At 53.2% G+C, this 16,465-nt stretch overlaps 1 protein-coding gene across 2 annotated transcripts in view; it reads right to left on the bottom strand.

Moving 5' to 3' along the window:
• MYO9B (myosin IXB) overlaps positions 1-16,324 on the bottom strand; it is a 92,373-nt gene extending 76,049 nt beyond the window's left edge. For both annotated transcript variants that reach the window (XM_063110559.1, XM_063110558.1), the window contains exon 1: positions 16,245-16,324. The gene's annotated coding sequence lies outside the window, so the exon portion shown is untranslated. The remainder of the gene's footprint in view (positions 1-16,244) is intronic.
• Between the last annotated feature and the right edge of the window lie 141 nt (positions 16,325-16,465).

Below are 16,465 nucleotides of genomic sequence, written 5' to 3'. Positions count from 1 at the left end.
TCATTTACATACTGTCTGTGGCTGCTTTTGCTATGAAAGCAGAGTGGAATAATTACAGCAGAGACTGTAACTTGAAGGCCTGGAAAGCCTGCAATATTTACTGTCCAGCTTTACAGAAGAGGTTTGCTGACCCCTGCCCTAGCCAGAAGCATGACTCAGTACCACAGGCGTGAGGGGCCAGGGCCACCCCAGGCTGAGATGATTCAGGCTCTGGGAGGATGAGTTCTGCAGAAGTGTTAGAAAAGCAGAGGAGGGGTGAGGCCAAAAGAAACCATTAAGTACGAGGTCACAGCAATAGTTCACACGGGGTAGGTAGTGACAATAGGTAAGAAGGTCGGGGGAGATGGAATGTTTAATTTTTAAAACTGTCCCTCAAATTATCAAGCCAATGTAGAATATTTTTTTCCAGTTGAATAGATATAGGCTATATACGTGCTCTGATAAAATTTAGGTCATACTATACACTAGTTGTAGATCCTAATTCTTTACTTGATACATTAGTACATGTGACCATTTCTGAGCCAAGAAATAGGCTTTGACAGTGTGGTTTCCAACGATCGTCGTTGGATACACATCTTTGCAGGCATCTCTGAGCATTTCCTCAGGATCAACTCTTCCGTGCGGAATTAGATAAATGGATATGAACATTGCTGTCTCTTGATTCAAAGAATCATATTACCCCTCACAGAAACTGTCTGAAATGAGGTAGTTTGTGCACTTTCAAAGACATTTTGGCAGTTTCTTTAAACACTAAATATATACCCAGCAGTGACCCAGCAATTCCACTCCCAGGAGTTATCTAGAGAAATGAAGCACATGTCCATACAGAGACTTGTACACAAATGTTCGCAGCAGCGTTATTTCTAAGAGCTCCTAACTGGAAACCTCCACAATATCCAGCCATCAGTGAAGGGATAAAGAAACTGGACGCACAGTGGAAAACCACTCGGCAATGAGAAGAAACCAACCTCTGATACTCACACGGAACAAACTCAGTATCATTGTGATGAGTGAAGGAAGCTGACAAAAGAGTACATACCAACCCAGCAGTTCTGCTCCTAGGTATATGCCCCAAGAACTGAAAACAGGGGCTCAAATCGTTGTACATCAACATTCACAGCAGCACAATTCATAATTGCCAGGAGGTGGAAACAACCCAAATGTCCATCAGCAGATGAATGATAAACAAAACGTGGTCCATCCATACAATGGAATATTATTCAGCCATAAAAGAAAGAATGGCATACTGATCCATGCTACAGGTGGACGAACCTTGAGAACATCATGCTGAGTTAAAAGAAACCAGACACAAGGACACATTGTATGATTCCATTTACATGAAATGTTCAGAAAAGGCAAATCCAGAGAAAGACAGCAGATAGTGGTTCACAGGCTGGGGGAGGCGGAGGGGGAGTGGGGAGCAACTGCTGATGGGGACCAGGGTTTCCTTTCAGGGGGATGAAAATGCTCTGAAATCAGATAGAGCTGGTGGTTGAACAACATAATGAATATACAAAGGGCCACTGAATTGTGCACTTTAAAATGGTGAATTTTATGTTATGTGATTTCACATCAATACAATTTTTGGAAGAGTCCATATATAAAATGCAAACTAATCTATAAACACGGAAAATGCAAACTAATCTATAAACACAGAAAATGCAAATTAACCAATAAACACGGAAAGAGAATCAGTGGCTGCTTGGGAGTGGGGAGGGATGACAAGAGGCTGGGGAGACTTTTCAGGTGATGGGTGTGTTTGCTGCGTCAGTCGTGGTGGGGGATACGTGGCTGTCTGTATACGCCGTAACCCCGCAAAACACACGCTCTCAGTAAGCGCACTTTACTGTGCACTAATAACACCTCAATGAAATCATTTATAAGGCTGTGGGTTATGAAAGGACCTGTTTCCCCAGGAGTCGACCCTTTTGAAACTTCCGGCTCTATTTTCTACATTTCACCCTTTGGGTCCAAGCACAGAGTTCGTCGGACACCAGAGCAAGCACACGGCTGATTGGCGTCAGGAGTTCGGAAGGGCCAGGTGGCACTGCTCAGCTGGCCATCCCAGGACAGGACCAGAGTTTATCACAGAACCTTTCTGGACAGCACCACATCGCCACAGAAGGCGGGCAGAGGGTCATGTGCTTTCGAGACAGGTGAGGAATCATAGATATGTGCCTTAATCATAGCCACACGAATGCCCGTACATGTGCGCACACAACACTCATACAAACACACCCACACTTGTGCACGTTTTCACACAGCACAAAGACACACGTGTGCATACGAACACACAGCCACACACCTGCTTGTACACACGCCCACATGCTTGTGTGCACACACGCACACAAGGCATGAACAGACATGTGCCGAAGTGTGCACACACAGACATGCGTGGGCACAAGTGTGCACATCACACACATGCGGGCACACTAAACCCACGCCTATGTACACACACACACCCACACCCACACGCACAGAGCTGGGCTTCAGGCAGAGTGGGCCTCTCCTGTGACTCGGCACTTGTGGCTTCTAGGGGCTCAGTCCAGCTCTCAGCTCACGGGTCCTGGACTGTCTTACGCCTGCGCAGACAGCGGGAAGATCTCACGAATGCACCTACTTCCTCCTTCCAAGTAGAGACCAACTCTGAGCGAGAAGCCAGTAGAGCCCAAGGATGGGACCTTTCTTCTGCTTCCTGCAGCCTCAGCCACCTGCCCTAACCAGGGGCTGGCTGACACTCGCTCATCGTGTGCAGAGCCAGCTGCGGTCTGGGCCACTGAGCAAGCATTAGCGCCCTCTGAGCCCTGCTGGGAACAGAGGCCTGTGGGGGTGTCTGCAGCTCTCGGCCCCTTGGTGGGAGAAGCAGAATGACAAATGCTCAGGAAACCCCACTCTCAGAGACCAGGGGCCGTGGGGATGGGCACAGAACCAGCCCATGCATGCCCAGCCCCCAGGTCAGGAGGAAGTAGACAAGGCTTGCTCAAGGTGCTGCTGACCAGCCTGGCTGCAGGGAGGGAGGCGACCAGCGGTATGGGGCAGAAGCCAGCTGGGGCCACCTGCAGGAGTCCCTGCAGGGGCTCACCTGATCAGCCCAGCTACAGCTACCCACCTAAGCTCATGACATCCAGGAAAATTCTTCCATGTGGACCTGCCTGGAGGGTTCCACCTGGTCCTCCTCTCCAGGGAGCCTGCACTTGCCTCCCAGACTCCAGAGAAGGGGGCTGCCAAGGGCTTCCCTGAGCTTCTCCCATTCTGAGGATGAAGCCCAGATTGAACCAGGGGGTGGAGGTGGGACCCTCCTGCCAACAGCTTATGTGCCCCCTGACTTAAAACCACACACAGAAAAATCCTCTCGCTCCACCCCCAGCCCAGGGTGGAATCCCTGCCCAACCTGGAGCCTTCCCTTTCCAGCTCCCACCCTCCCTGCAGACCACTGCGTCCTCCACAGTGTGGAAAGCACCACCCCTCCGACCAGAAGATGCCACAACTGAGCTCCTGCTGGTCACAACTGCTGGCTGGACGCCTCCTCTGGCCACATTGGTCCTGCTCACGGGCTCTGCTGCCCTGGAGTCGGCAGTGTCACCTGTACCTGCCCCTGTGCAGGGGCCCCTCCTGCCCTGCCCTGGGCTTCTTCACTCTGCTGCATCTGCTCAGGAGACCAGGGACACCGACACACCAGCCTACCACCACCTCTCCTGGCCCTGCCCCCAACACCTGGGGGACTTATTTCCTGTGCCTCCTGTGACCTAGTCCTGTTCGCTGTCACCACATCCCGAGACAGTCAGGGTGGACCCCCCCCACCTCTATCCTCTGTGCCGCTGTGTGGGTGCCCCCAAAGCACCTAAAGGTGGGTGTCTCAACACAAAGCCCCTCGGGGGCGCCCCAGCCCAACCCTCTAAGTCCAGCCCTCAGAGCTGCTGGCTGTCCAGCCTGATACAGCATGGCCACCCATTGGGCACCACACAGGCTGACTGCACATGCTCAGGCCACTCCCAATCAGGTAGGCCAGACCCTGCTGGGGCCTCCTGGACAGCCAACCAGCCCAGAGAGAAGCTGTCCCCAAGTCCCCAATGCACCTCAGGGCATCCAGTTCCCCTGGGACTGGGCTATAACCTCAGGAGACACCGACCAGGCTTTCAATACAGGCTGGCACTGCCCTCCCCTCCAAACGTCCCAGTTTGCTTGTAGAACCCAGTGTGGAAGGTGAAAGGGACTCAAATGATTGTCTTCAATTCGAGAAGCAACTGTTTTAACACCTTCATTGAAGAATCCTTCTCTCCAGTTTGGGGAGCTCTCTTTGCTAAGCATTGGACTTTGATATATTTTACACACACGGTCTGCCTCTGGGCTGCTTGGAAGGTGTCATACTATTTCGGTTACCGCAGTTTCAGAGATGTTCTCAAACAATGGCATCTTTCTTGGAGGTGCTCAGCGTTTTGGTTTTTTTCCAGCATGCCTTTCTCATTAAGTCTTAACGGAGCCTTGGACCTGGAAGTTAGTCACACTGTGGCTTAAGATCCTTGTCATAAATGGATGTGAAACCTGTACCTGGAGAATCCCCTGGCTGTGCCCAGAATGAAAGAAAGCAGGTCTGGGACTGAGGAACTGGGGGTTCCTGTGAGGGATGGCACGGCCAAGTGACAATCACAGGCAGCGGTACTGTGTTGGGGTGTAAGGTGCTGAAAACCTGTATGTCCTTCCTTCATCCAAAGTGTTCTGTCCTCCAACTAACACCCATCTCAAGCATATACAACATGAACAGGACAAAACACATCCCCAAGATGAGAGGATAGTTCCAACAAGGACGCGTTTAAGAATGATCCCTTGTCGCCAAGTGAAAATCAAACTGGCCATCAAAGGATGAATGGATACACAAAATACGTCCATCCACACAAAAGTATATTACTCAGCCATAAAAAGGAATGAAGCTCCCATATATGCCACAAGGTGGATGAACCTCAAAAACATGGTGCTCAGTGAGAGAAGCCAGACACAGAAGGCCACATGGTGTATGATGCCATTTATATGAAACGTCCAGAACAGGCACATCCATAGAGACAGACAGCGGACTGGTCATTGCCAGGGGCTGGGGGAGGGGAATGGGGAATGACAGCTAATGGGGACAGGGCTTCCTTTTGGGGTGATGAGAATGTTCTGGAACTAGATAGAGGTGATGGTTGCACAACATTGTGAATGCAATAAATGTTCCTAATGATGAACTTTGTTATGTGCATGTTACCACAACAAAAATGAACATTCCTGCTGAAAAACCTGAACCGTGAAAAATTAAAAGGCTTTTGCAAAAGCAACACTGCTATACCTCATGCACGCTAAGAAGATGTGAACCTTGACTCAGGGCCTTTTTCTCATGCTCTAATAAAAAGGAGGCCGAAGGAAAAGGGGAAGCAACCAAAACTTAGGCCCTGGAGGGGGGCGGATAAGTGGATAAATATGAATTAGTTGCTCTCAAGGCCTCAACAAAGCCTTGTGCCCAAAAAGCAGGGTTCTGACTATCAGTCTGGCGGATGGTTTGGAATTTACTGGAAAATAAGGCATCCGGACGGTGCCTCCAGAAAGTGTAGTGTAGCCGTTTCGTTTATATAAGGCCATAATTTGAAGCCACATGTTTATTGGATGAAATCACTCTCAGGCTAAAAGGAGAAAGACTACCATTACAGCAGAATCATTTAGGAAGCACCATGTAGGATTCAGTGCGTTTCTACTTTTCGCATACGTTTCCTTGAGAGTTTTTTTGGAAGACATGACTGCGTGAAGTTATGGGAAAGCTGGACACACATGCTGATGACTATAAAATCAGCCTATCTGTCAGTCATGGTGACTCAGGCTGGGAAGAGTTGCCCCCTCCCCATTTCTCTCCACCTCGAATCCGAATGTAGGATGTCCCTGCTCTTGGCCAGGGTCAGGGGGTGGGGCATAGTCCATGGCTCAGTGTGGGTGACAGAGGGAGGGGCTAAGCTCTCTTTGGGTGTTTCCAAAAGTGGAGATGGCTACATGAATCCACAGCAGGGTTGATTGGGCTCAGGCCAAGGTCCGGTATGGGATGTCACGGGCACTGGTGTGGGTGACTAGTGGCCCAGTTGAGGGGCCATGTCCCAGGAGGCCAGCCACAGGGGTCGGACAGAGCAGGGATCGCTGACTCCTGGCTGATAGGAGCAGCTGGGTGAGCTGGCAATGCTACAAAACAGCGTAGGTCGTGTAAAATCATAGAGTGCTGTAGTGTGTTGATTAACGTCCCCCCCAAATTCACATCCACCCAGGATCTCCGAATGTGACCTTGTTTGGAAATACGATTTCTGCAGATGTAATCAGTTAAGGTTGTACTGGATTAGGGTGGGCCCTAAATCCAATGACTGGAGTCCTTAAAAGAGAAGAGACATAGACACACACAAAGGGAATATGGCATGTGACAACGGAGTGATGTGGTCACAATCAAGGAACACCCAAAGCCACCAGAAGCTGGAAGAGGCCAGGAAAGATCCTCCCCTAAAGCCTCCAAATGGAACCAACCCTGCTGACCCCTTGATCTGGGACTTCTGGCCTCCAGGACCATGAGAAAACCAATTCCTGTTGTTTTAAACCACCCTGTGTGGGTATTTGGATACAGTAGCCCCAGGACACAAATCCAGGTGCCCAGTGCAGAAGACACTGATGTTCCCCTCCAGGCCATTCTGAGGAAGGTGCCAGGCCAGCCCTTCGGTTGTTATAGCCTTTCTGCTGCCTTATTTCAATATCCCCAGAAGTACAACCGAAACACCCCGCATGACTGTTGCCAATGCCATGTCCACGGGGCTTCTGAACGTGCCCGTCTGAATTCGTCTTTTTTTCTCTAAAACGTCCCCTGGACCTTCCACTTGGCCTGACTGGTCTGAGTCCAGCCTGATGTCCTGGAGAAAGCACCTCCCCCAGGTATGTACCAGGGCCACCTCTTGCAGCACGTTCTGGCCACCTGACTTTTGACACAAAGCACTCTTTGCCACCCGCCATATCATCTGCCTGTGAAGCCAATCCCCTTCCCTAGGGTCTGCCTATGTCCCCAGTCCCCTAGGAGGCTGTCTTCTTTCAACATCCCATCAGTAATCATTCCTCCAATGTCTGCCCCGAGCTGGGCCGCTGCTGGATGCAGGACAGTGAGAAGGTGTTGGTGAAGGGGCAGGCGGGGCCTGGCCTCCAGGGATCTTGGGTTCCAGGGAAGGAGAGAGACAACCAACCAACTAGCAAGCAAAGAGGCATTGCCAACAGCAGTAACGGCTTTGGGGAGGAAATTCCAGCATAATGTGCTAGCCAGGGGCAATTCTGCCACCCGGGGGGCATCTGACAATGTCTGGAGACAATTTTGGCCGTCACCACGGGGGGATGGGGAATGGGATGCTACTGGCATCTCGTGAGTGCAGGCCAGGGATGCTGTTCAATGTCTTACAGGGTACAGGATGGCCCCAGACATCAGCGGTGCTGACGTGGAGAAGCAGGGGTAGCAACTCACAAGGGCAGGGGGTCATTTTGGATTGGGAGGCAGGGAAGTGCTCAGAGTGGACAGTCACTGAGGCCTGAGCAATGAGAGAGATCTGGACGTGCTGAGAGCTTGGGGATATCAGTCCAGGCGAGCAATGAGAGGGCAGGGGAGGTTGGGGCTGGTCTGGGAACAAGGAGTCCAGTGTGGCCAACGGGCTGAGGCGAGAGACGGGGAGGGATGGAGGACGGGGCTGAGAGAAGGTCAGATCCCATAGGGCCCTGCAAACATGGGACAGAGTTTAGATTATCGCGCAAGTCCAATGGGGGGCCCAGGGTGGTGTGAGATGGGGGGGCACCAGGAACTGAGTGACATTAGGAAGATGTCACCAGGCTGTGTGGCACATGGACTGCAGGGGGCCTGGGTGGAAGCGGGGTCTGGAGGGAGCTGGTGATGGCTTGGGTCAGGCCTGTGACAAGCAGGTGGGTTCTGGTCACAGGTGGAAGGCCGACCTGCAAAGCCCCTTGGGCCGGGCTCTGGGTGACCGATGGGTTCATAAATGAAGGTGGGGAATACCACCGGGAAAATGGTCTGGGTAAGCAGAGGAAAACCCTTTGCAACCTCTTCTCCAAATCACACAGCCCACCTGTCATCACGCCCAGGTGGAAAGCCACCTGGAGAGTTGCAGCAGTGACAATGCACAAAAGCCCTGCTGGGAACCAAATGCCGGCAGTGCAGACAGTCGAGTCCTGTTACGGCCGAGCAGTCCCCGGGGGAACGCAAGAAGCAGCATTTGAGCCCCACTCTGGCTCTCAGTGACCACCGAAGAAGGGAGCAGACCCCATGGGGATGTGGAAGAACCGCTGCCTTAAGGCAGTGACATTTTGTGGCTGGTGTCATAGAGGGGCCTGGAGCTGGTCGGATCATTGTGGACCTTGGGCCAGCTCCGAGGGGCTTCTGTGCCAGCCAAGGCACTGGGGGACAGAGCCTCAGTGCTCAGCCTGTGTCAGCTGATCTGGTCTGTGGGAACGCCCCAGGGATGTGTCCCCATGGACATTCTCTGTCACAGGCCTCAGGGACCCCTTGCTTGGGGCACAGGTCCACCTCACAGGTTGCCGTAAGGGATTCCAGGAAAGTAAAGAGCCGCTCAGTAAACATTGCCCTCTCCTCACCTCTCAGCAAATGAGCTGTCATCATTGAAAATCCGCTTGTCACCTCCCACCGAGCCCCCCCCGCCCCAGCTTCCCATTTTCTCCAATAACACCCCCTTTGACTCATGATCCCATCTGTGCGGCCCACAGGCCCACTGGTTTTAACTTCAAAAACCGTTGTTTTGTTTTAAACAAAACTCACTCTTTCTTTTAATACAGTCATGCACTGCATGATGATGTTTTAGTCAGAGATGGACGACATACATACGAGGATTGTCCCGTAGATGACAATGGCTACAACATACAGCTTAGGTGTGCAGAGGCTATGCCATATAGGTTTACCTAAGTACACACTATGACCTTCACATGATGACAAAATTGCCTAATGACACATTCCTAAGAACGTGTCCTCCCATCGCTAAGCGACATATGACTACATATCCTTACTGAGACATGAGACTACGTAACTCACCTGTTTAAAGTGTACCAGGCAGTGGTTTCCAGTACATTCACGAATATATGCAACCACCACCACAATTTTATTTTATTATTATTCTTTTCAATTATTCTCCAAGCTTTAATTCTAAAGTGATTTTTTTTTTTTTTTTGGTGGCTGGCGCAGGGATCTGAATCCTTGACCTTGGTGTTATGACACCGCACTCTCACCAAATCAGCTAACCGGCCAGCCCATCCACAATTTTAGAACATTTTCATCATCTCAGAAAGAAACTCTACACCCTTTAGCTATCATCCCTCCCATGGACCCTCCAACAAGACCCCTGCATCCATTCCCATTCTCCCCTTCCGCCAACCTGCCTGAATTGTCACCCTGTACCCCGCCTGCCCAATGCTTCCAGCTTCCATGTGGGGTGCTCTCTGTCCACCAGAACCACCCCCTGCCACCCACCTGTGACCCCGGCCCTTGTGACCACCAAAGGGGCAAGGGTTCCTCCTCCTCCTGGCCATGAAGCCCACCCTCTGCTGGGTTCCTAGGTAATGTCATCGGGACCTGGTTCCACTTTACACACCCAACACAATCTCCTGTGACCAAAGAGCACAGTTCTAACAAGGGGGGCTGATGGCCCCAGGATTTTCCTCTGTCAGTGCCCTTGGTGACACCCACTGCCTGGCTCCCCTCGCAGCCTGTCCACATGCCATGGCCAACCACAGATGTGGATGGTAAAGGAATCCCCACAGGCCAGCCACAGGCTTGACGTGAAGTGTCTCGACCCCTGGGAACTTTGCCATTCTCTTACACCAGCAGCAGTTCTTGCCAGGGGCCAATTCTGCCCCCCCCCCCCAGGGACACTTGGCAATGTCCAGAGACATTTTTGGTTGTCACTACCACAGGGGTGGGGTGAGGGGATGCTGCCCAACATCCTACACTACACAGGACAGCCCCCACCTCAGAGAAAGATCCTGCCCCAAATGTCAGCAGTGCCGAGGGTGAGAAACCCCACATTAATAATTTGGAAAAAATTTGAGTTAGATCGCTAGCTCAAACTACACACCAGAATAAATCCCGAATGGGTTAGGTGGTATTAAGCAGGATGATCCCCCCAGCTTCTGTGACGGACCTCCTGTTTCCCCCTCCCTGCTCAGTCTGTGTACTGAATGTGTGTGGTGTCCTGGGACTCCAGCTGGTCAGGTAATTACAGAAGTAAAGCCTGTTAGTGTCCACAGAGCCCCAGCCTAGTGTCTCCCACCTTGAGGTGTCTATTCTTCCAGGAGCCACTTGTCAATGTCTGGAGACATTTTTGGGTGTCAGGACTGGGTGGTGGTGGGATGTTACTGGCGTCTGCGGGGTGGAGGACAGGGTACAGGGCACAAGATGCCCCACTACAGAACACAGTCTGGCCCCAGGTATCACCAATGCCAAGGCGAGAAACTGCGCTTTAGGTAAATAAGAAAAGCAACCTCTGCGCACTTTAGGGTCTGCTGGGTACACGAGACGTGAGCATGACTCCAACCCCAGTCAAATGGCTGCACAATCTTTAGAGCGAGACGGCAAGCCTGCTGTGTGGGGTGACTACCCCAGCTGCCAGGACCCGCCAATACCTGCCCCATTCCAGGACACCTGTCCCCTACTTTGTCCACCTTCATCTCCCCCTGTCCCTGCTAAACCATGAGCCGGCTTCCAGGGAACCACCAGGGAAGGGACTGGCTCTGCTACTGCTCATTCTTTGTCTCTCCCATTTTTGCACCCATCCCTGTTAAACAACATCTCCATGTGACAGCTGAGGGCCCTGGTGATCTTCCCAAGCAGTGGCCAGGGACCCAGGCACACACACCAGGAAATGAAAGCCCAGGTGGGTCCCAGAGTCCTGAGAATTGACATCTCAAACATCACCTCTCAGCCCCCTGGTTTCGCCTGCCCTAGAATGAATGGGATGGAGGAGATGGTGCCTCCACTTGGGGATACCCTGGGCAATGAGCCCATGGCAAAGCCCTGAGTGTCCTGTTGCTGGTGCACTGCTGTGACTCTACTCAGGAGGAGGCAGTGGCACCCGCCTCACAGGCACATGGCCCACATCTCGGATGGCCCGGGACATGTTCAGGTCTCCCAAGCTCGCCCACTGCTGGGTGCCTTTGTAGTTCTTACTAGGCTGCTCATCTGACTTCCACGCGGGTGGCTCCCAGCCTAACAGACAGGGCTGTCCTGCTCCCTTGCATCCCTGAGGGCCAGCTCTGAGTCTGGCTCCCAGCCAACACTTCCTTTATGCTGAAGGATTTTAAGATCTCCCAGAAACTTCTCTTGTCCAATCACCTGAGGCAGCAGATATTTGGTCCGAGGTCATTTGGTCCACTGATGCAGTTGCTTGGGGATGCTCCCTCCCCAGACCCCCCCCCCCTGTTTGTAAATTTCAGCTGGCTCCCCCACGGGGCACACAGGCCTCCTAGGCCTGGCTCTAAATACACCCGCTTGTAAAATCTCACAGGATCACTCCTCCCTGGGCTGGGTCCTCATCTCTTTACAGTCTCCCTCAGACATATGAGCGCAAGATCCAGAAAATTCCCTAACAGGAAGCTTCCAAAGTTGACGTAGCCAGCCAACCTGCCCACCCCTTAAAGTGTTTATTTAAGTGACTGAGACGAAACAAGATGAACTTACTCTCTACTTGTATGACTGTTTTCCCCAAATTCCTTAACTATCTAAAAATGGAATTGTCTGTTGCCCAGTGCTGTAGGCTGAATTTTGTCCCCTGAAAATAGTCATATGTTGAAGTCCTAACCCCAATGCTTCAGAATGTGACTGCATTTGGAGACAAGGTCTTCACAGTGATAATTAAGTTAAAATAAGGTCATTCAGGTGGGCCCTCGTCCCTGTGACTGGTGGCCTCAGAGGGAATTTGGACACAGAGACAGGCACAGAAGGAAGTCAATGTGGAGACACAGGCAAAAGGTGCCCTGCCCTGTACAAGCCAAGCAGACAGGCCTGGAACGGGTTCTCAGGCCCCTGAGAAGGAACCAAACCTGCCAGCACTTTGATCCTGGACGTCCAGCTTCCACAACTGACAGCCAGTATGTTCCTGTTGTTAGACCACCCAGACCACAGTACTCTGTTACAGCAACGATGGTAATGAGACACCCACAGCTGGCTCCCTCTCTCGCACCCACGGCCCTGTGATGTATGGCCGAGCTGGGACATCCATGGATGAGTCACACGAAGATGGCTTATTCATTGCTCCGACGAGCTCACAGGCTGAACCTTTGAATCACCACTTTATTTATCACTGGGCTTGGGCTCAGAGTCTTGACTAGGAAGTGAGTAGAACCCAGACTCATCAGCTGCATTTCTGAAACATGCCTAATCGCGGAGGCTCTTTCCCGGCCAAGATGAAAACTGCCAGGAGGCGAAGGAATGGGGCTCCCAGCCGCCACTGTGGCGGCAGTGGTGGCGGGTTGGTGTGGAGACAGAGCCCTTTGTTCTGCCACGCCAGGGACAGCAAGGGCAGAAGAGAAGGGCCTGTCTTGCTCAGTGGGGAGGCTGCCTGGGGCCGAGCAGGGGCTGCCTGGCACAATGGGGTTGGGGACACTGGACGCACAAAAGCTGGTGGGGGGGCATGGGGGTAGCACCCAGAATGTGCTGTCTCCTCCCATGGAGGTAAAGCAGGAATGTCATGGCCGGTGGGACACGCATAGGAGGGGTCCGCGAGGGAGGGATGCACCAAGACAAAAATTAAACATTGTGTACTTGGGAGCGGACGGGTGTCTTCAGGCAGAAGGACAAACAGGAGGAGATAATGTGGCTTACAAAAGCCACATTTATCTGTGGCTACCTCCAAAGTAGCTCTTGAGAATCTAATACCTCTAATCTCAGAAGAACAGCAACAGTTCGCTCCGAGACGAAGATGGTTCCTCCGGAAATCTAGGTCAGTCACACAAAGAAGAGAAAGACAATGGCACTCACTGTCCCTGCAAGTTCCTCCTCGCTTGTCCATCCTCAGGGCACATTGCCTGCCTGCTCCCCCTCGGTCCCTTTTTAATCGAGATCCCCTCCCTCCAGATTAGGAATTGACTGGATGGCAGAACTCAGTTGCTGGTCTGTGACTCCCGCCCCCCATCCTCCAGAAGCTCAGCAAATACCAAAGACCTATGGAGGCAATGCTGGGTCCAGGGGGGAGCCAGATTTTACTACAGAGTGACAGTTCTCCTGCCTGGGGGCAATTCTGCCCGGCAGAATACTACCGGCATCTCATGAGTGCAGGCCAGGGATGCTGCTCAGCACCCTACAGTGCACAGAACAGCCCTCAAAGCAAAGAAAGACCCAGCCCCACATGTCAGTGGCAGCATGGTTCAGAAACTCTGCTCTAGAGATTTTGGCTTCACCAATTTAAGGTTACTAATGACCCGTCACGTTTCCAGAAAGCCCAGGGAGCCATCTCTGAAGTTATCACCTGTCTGCACCTGTTTCTGTATCAGGAAAATAGGAACAAGGACCCTCCTGCTGGTGGCTGGCAGAAGAGATGGGATGTATACAAGCATTTACCACAGAAGATGCTTAGCAAAAGACAGGTATCTGCTTGCACAGTCCCTCTGCCTGGCCTGGTTTAACACTCCAAAGCTTTCCAGGTTTGGCGTGGGGCCAACAAACTCTTACGAAGAAGATGCTGGAATCCCCCTTGTCCCACAGCTTGCATTGATCATCCCTAATTCTGCCCGCACGATATCCTGTGTCACCTCTGTCTCCACACCCACTGCCTGATCAGAATTTCATTATCTCTGTGCGTGTGTGTGTGTGTGGGGGGGGGGGATTCCCGCTAGAACATCCCTTCTCCAGAGTCTGAGGGCTTATCTCTGTCCCTGAGACCCAGCTCACTGCCTGGCACAAGGAGCCCTCGCTTAACTGAACTCCGGGTCACCTACGACATAACACTTTGCAGAGATGAGGAAAGGGAAACAGTAAGCTCACGAGCCCCGCTACGGCCACACAGAAAGGGGGGATTCCCAAGTCCCCACCTGCTCCATGGAGTCACCAGGCTGGACCTGAGGGAAAGTCTTGTCCAGGGATTCCCAACCAAAAGGTCACAACCAAAGCTTTGGGAACAGGTGCCTTGTGCAAAAGCATGTCGGACATGGCAGTTTTCTACTCAGAAGATGGAGAAACAGCAAAAAATCATTTTGGATATAGACTGTAGAGTGGAAAGCTGAACAAAAGTAGGATCACTGTCATGGGGAACTGAGAGATGGGGGCTGCACAAAACCCAAGGGAGGATGTGTCCTGGAGACACAACAGTACACACTGGTGTGAAGGGTAACAACAGGGGCTGGTTTTCAAAGTTGAAAAGCCCTGATGGAGGCCAATCCATTCATTCTGCAGGTGAAGAAATGGGCAAAGAGACCTGACCAAGGCCAGGACTCCCAACACGGTATATACTTGCATGGTATATACAAAGCTCCCTCCATGACACCCCACCTGACCACACTCCTGGTGCAGGGAGAAGGCAACAGCAGGGCCATGGGATCAGGAGATTCTGGTCGTGTTCGTCAGGGTGCCTTGGCTAGGGCAAGCCCATGGCCAGTGTCTGCAGGAGGCACGACTGTGGGCTGTAATCATATTTCCTGGGGCAAGAAAGGCTGAAACCCACCTCCCATAAAAGCTGGAACATTCTGGAAGTGAAGGGGGTGGTTATGTCTCCGTGGCCCTCTTTATATTCAAACTTTCCAGATTCAACTCCTGAACAATCGATAAACCAGTTACAAACCCAGGCTCCCTGACCCTTCTTGCAGATCCCAGATAAGAATCCCTGCAATCGGGAAAGGACAAAAATAGATGCCAATCAAAACCACCCTGGTCCAAGAACCTCGTCAGAGCCAACGCCAGAACCCAGCCTGTGAGATGGTAAGATAACTTTCCCAGGTCACCTCCAGCAGCTCCTGGACACCTTAAGATTCTAGAGACTCAGAAAATGACCTCGGGAAGGCAGGAGCTGGGACCCTCTGCCTGCAAGGCCCAATGTCCTCACCAACTCCCATCTCAAACAAAGAGGCACAGAGAAGCCTTCCCTTAGAGACCCCTGGCCTACAGGGCGCCCAGGGAAGACGGGAGGGCACGCGGCAGCCCTGCCTCTCCAGGGCTGATCTCACAGCCGCCTGGGGGACAGATTTCCTGTATGTCGTTTTACCCATTTAAGTCCAAGGATGCTACTCCGCGGAGGTGGCGACAGCCCTGCACATGCGGGTGCTTGCACACCCGCCTCCCTCCCTTCTGAAACACAGTTCCGGCCCCACCGAGGCCTAAGGCTCCTTTCTTGCTCCCAGGGACCCCCAGAATCAGCTAGTCCTGTCTTATAAGGAGAGTGGTGCGATTCCTGAGATTCCCAGGACCAGGAGACGGAGCCCATAGGGTCCTGAGACTTGCCCCAAGTCACCCAGCTGTTGGGTGTGAAATCAGGAAGGAGATGAATCAAGAGGGGAAGGAAAGGCCCGAATCTCCAAGGGCTGCACCCCAACATCTGCACGGGCCACTCTAGCTCTTTCCTTCTCTGCCCTCCTCCCTGGATCCACCCTCAATTCTTGTCACGGCTTCTACCCCCTTTCATAGCTCCTCTTCCAGCTCCCTTTTCCCCGCTTCCCAACAGCGGGCTGCCACCTCAGTGGGTTCAGAACTCGCACTTATTAAGCGCTCACTGGGTACCAGCGCCGCCCTCCCGCAGACACCCTTTCCCAGGCTTCGATCGCGCGGGCAGACGCCCCAGGCCGGTCCCGCACCCCTTCCCCCGCCACCGCATCCAGGCTGTCCCCGCAGAGCCTTGCACCCGCCCCCAACTTGGGCCTCTCGTCTCCGCCTCCCTGCCTCCCCCTTCCCAGCCCAGTTTCCTGCGACCCCCAATTACCACTTAAGCCACGTCCTCTTCGGAGAAGCTGCTCAAAGCCACAAGACTCACCCCCCACACCAGCACACCCCTTCACCAGCCCCAGTCGCAGCCCCAGCGCCTTTCTCCTCAGTCGTCTCGCTTCCACCCTGTCCCCGCCCCCTCCCCACGACCCCCAGGCTCACTCCCGCCCCCTCCAACTCTGCCGTTGCATCCCCCACGAGCCCTCAGCTCCGTCTCTCTTCTCGGCAGCTCCCCCAAGTCGCACTCCGAGCTCAAGTCCCCACACCGTGGCCGCTTGGAACTCACCTGGGCCTCGGCCACCGCACGCCGCCCGTACCGGGCCGGCTCCCCGCCCGGACGCCCGCCGCTCCTCGGGCCGCTCCGCCCCGCCGCGCCCGCCGCTCCCCCGCGCGCTCCCGCTTCCGGGTTCCGGAGAGGCGGGGCCAGGGCGTGACGCCCGAGCGCGGCGGGGGCGGTGCGTCTCCAATCCCCGCCCCCAGCGCAGACAGGGCCCGCCCCTCCGTAGC

The sequence above is a fragment of the Cynocephalus volans genome, chromosome 10, assembly GCF_027409185.1.
Source record: "Cynocephalus volans isolate mCynVol1 chromosome 10, mCynVol1.pri, whole genome shotgun sequence".
NCBI classification, from domain to species: domain Eukaryota; kingdom Metazoa; phylum Chordata; class Mammalia; order Dermoptera; family Cynocephalidae; genus Cynocephalus; species Cynocephalus volans.
Note: the sequence above shows the minus strand (reverse complement) of the source record. Positions and strands in the feature narration are given on the sequence as shown.